Source organism: Triticum aestivum, chromosome 7B, assembly GCF_018294505.1.
Source record: "Triticum aestivum cultivar Chinese Spring chromosome 7B, IWGSC CS RefSeq v2.1, whole genome shotgun sequence".
Classification (NCBI taxonomy): Eukaryota; Viridiplantae; Streptophyta; class Magnoliopsida; order Poales; family Poaceae; genus Triticum; species Triticum aestivum.
In genome coordinates, this window is record NC_057813.1 from 548,339,340 (window position 1) to 548,342,350 (window position 3,011).

The following is a 3,011-nucleotide window of genomic DNA, read 5'->3' on the forward strand; positions in this document are numbered from 1 at the left end:
ATAAAGGGCTTTAAAAGAAATGCCACAGTCGGACGTCTGAGTGACATCACAAAAAGGGCTTTAAAAGAAATGCCACAGTCGGACGTTTGAGCGACATCACAGACAGGGCTTTAAAAGAAATGCCACAGTCGGACGTCTGAGCAACATCACAGACAGGGCTTTAAAAGAAATGCCACAGTCGGACGTCTGAGCGACATCACATACAGGGCTTACACTAAATGTAAATACAAGTATGCCACCGTCAGACGTCTGAGCGACATCACAGACAGGGCTTGTAACAAAGTAAATAGCAAGATTAGTCCATCCACAAGAATAATCTTTTAACCAGATTTATCACACATGTATTTCTCCGGAGTTTTGTCACTGAGGCTGATACCTGACAAGATAAGATGGATATAGTACTTGAACAAAGTACAAGATAATTGAAAGATTGTTAACTCTGCAGAGTTGGTATGGACTGACCACAACTAACAGATTTCCATAGTCCCTAGTTCCATTTATGGTATTTCAGTAGAAACACATTTAACTAGTACAGAACCATTTCACCTCACGATGCCAGGAATCACCCTGGACAACGTCCAAGAAAAACTTTGAGACGGGGAGGTCACAACCTCGAATAGCATGGGATCAAATTTCTATACGCGCGCTCTAAGGGGTGCCCCCCTCTCGGTCCCAACCGGAAACACCCATGCCCCCTGACCGGATGACGGGCTTTAATCCAGGGCCATGGAACCCTCATCCTGGCCTCTCCATTTGGTGTGTACCAGGAAAACGATTTGCAACTTACTAAGCCACATTCCTTTCGGAAAACATGTGATAGTACTGGAAGGAATGAATGGGAATGTGATTCGTTTCATGATGACACGGAAGTCAAATAATCTGGCATAAGACTGGCATGTCACAACACTGCCATCTTACCCATCCTTATGCCATCACATGGCCATGCAAATATGTATCCAACAACATATTGCTTTCCGAAACTTACTTTCCACTTATGTGCATGTAATATAACATTCAAGGAAATATTCATAAACAGGCCATGACTATACTAAAATGAAAACATGCAACAACCACTCATCATATCAAGAGTTCAAACATGCTTGCCTGGTTCGGAGTAGTCGGTGTTTAACTGTGTGAAGTTTGTGGCTCCGTTGCTTCCTCCGGAATCTACGGTATAACAAAAATACGTACGTAACGTAAATACCGTGAGTGTACAGAAAAGTGTTCAAAATACTTTTCAAATAAATATGACAAAAAACTAGACAGAAAAATAAAGGTGACAGAAAAGGAATCAATCAAAAATCGTTTTCTGTTTAAAAGTTATAAGGGTTTTGGTCCAAGGACCCATCTGTAATGAAACAGAAAGTTTCTAGGGGGCTCTGCGGAAAAGTCCAGAAAATGGCTCGTTTAAAATAAACGGCTGAGAGGCTGACAGGCGGGCTCCACCTGTCAGGTTTGAAATTTCAAACGGGGAAAACAGAGCGCGACGGTGCCCGAGAGGTGCGGTGGTCGCCGGCAGCGATCCATGGCGAGGCTGGGTGATCGGGGGTTACCTTCGTGATCAGTGCACCTTTCCGCGTCTGTGGGTGGTGGTGGTGGTCGCCGGCGAGCACTGTGTCGACTATGGCCCTTGCTCAGGCGGACGGCGGTTCGGGTAGTCGTGGATCTCGTCGGAGGGAGTTGCGGTGTTCAAATTGAAGTGGGGGTTAGCCTACTGGAGGTGGTACGGGGCTACGGGCAAGAGTAGGGCGGCGGAGGGGTTCTCACCAAAGAGAATGTTGCCAGAGCCCGAGGCAGACGGAGGTGGCCGGAGTCGAAGAAGAAAGGCCCCTCGAGGCTCTCCCAGTGGCTAGGCGGGGTCTAGTGAGGTGGTGGAGTTGTGCGGGGGCGAGAGCAAGCTCGGGGGGAGCTATTTATAGCCGGCCCGAGGCGGTTGTCGTGAACGGATAAGTCCGGTGGGTGATTACGGTGGCGCTGTGGCGGGACGGTCAGCTTAGGAGCTTGAGCATCGCCTAGGTGGAGTAGTGGTGCCATTCCAGGGTCCAACTCAGCACGGGAGGGAGGGTTACGACCTGCCTTCGACGGAACGGCAGCACGGCCTGTTGGCGGCAGAGAACGCGCTCTGCGTGTGCCAGGCCACGGTGACGGTGCTGCATGCGTGCGCTGGCAAGGAGATGGCCACGGGGAGCTACCAGGAGGGTTGGGCGGCGCCGAACGGCGTTCTGCCACGGTGTTGCCCCTTGTCGGCTGTTACGGTGGTTCTACCGCCGCAAAGCACGTCGGCGCAGGCGGGCCAGGGCACGTTTGAAGCTCCGGACAAGAGGGAGGGGCTGCGAGCATCGAGCCAAATGCACAGTGGGCATGTGACTGAAGTTCTATCGGGGAAACGACACTGAACTCTAAATTTTACTGAATAGGAAGAAAATAGTGCACGCCAAGTGTTCGACAGAATGATTTTGGCATGTAGGGATTTTTCCTTGAGCTGATTTTTGGTGGAGAGGTCTATTATTGCAACTAGAGGTTGCCTGAATTTTGGTGGAATTTTTGGAAGAATGGGGATATGAATTTCACCAAATTTGGCAAATCTAGTCCAAACTTGCAGAGAGTGAAATTTGAAATATTTGAAAATAAGAAGAGTGGATCAAGATGGTTCTAGGTTGTGGGTACTAAGGACTATCCAGGGGAGTTGGTTTGGGATCAAGGATCAAAGGCATTAGGGTACTTGCTTTGCAAATCGCCTAGGTTCACAAGAAAGGACAAAATTGTTTTGGGAAGTGAAATAATTGGAATAAAATCCAAAAATGGATTTTATTAGTTTGGACAGAATGTTTGGGTTGTACCCAAGTGGAAAGAGAGGTTTTTGGGGGAGTTTTACCATATGAGGCATGGTAAACAGGAATGGACTAAAAATCAAATGAAAACCCAAAAGCAAAAGGTTTTCTTTTTAAAAGAAACTAAATCCAAGAAAACATTTTTGAGGGGGCAAACTCAGAAGAGGGTTTTTAAGAAGG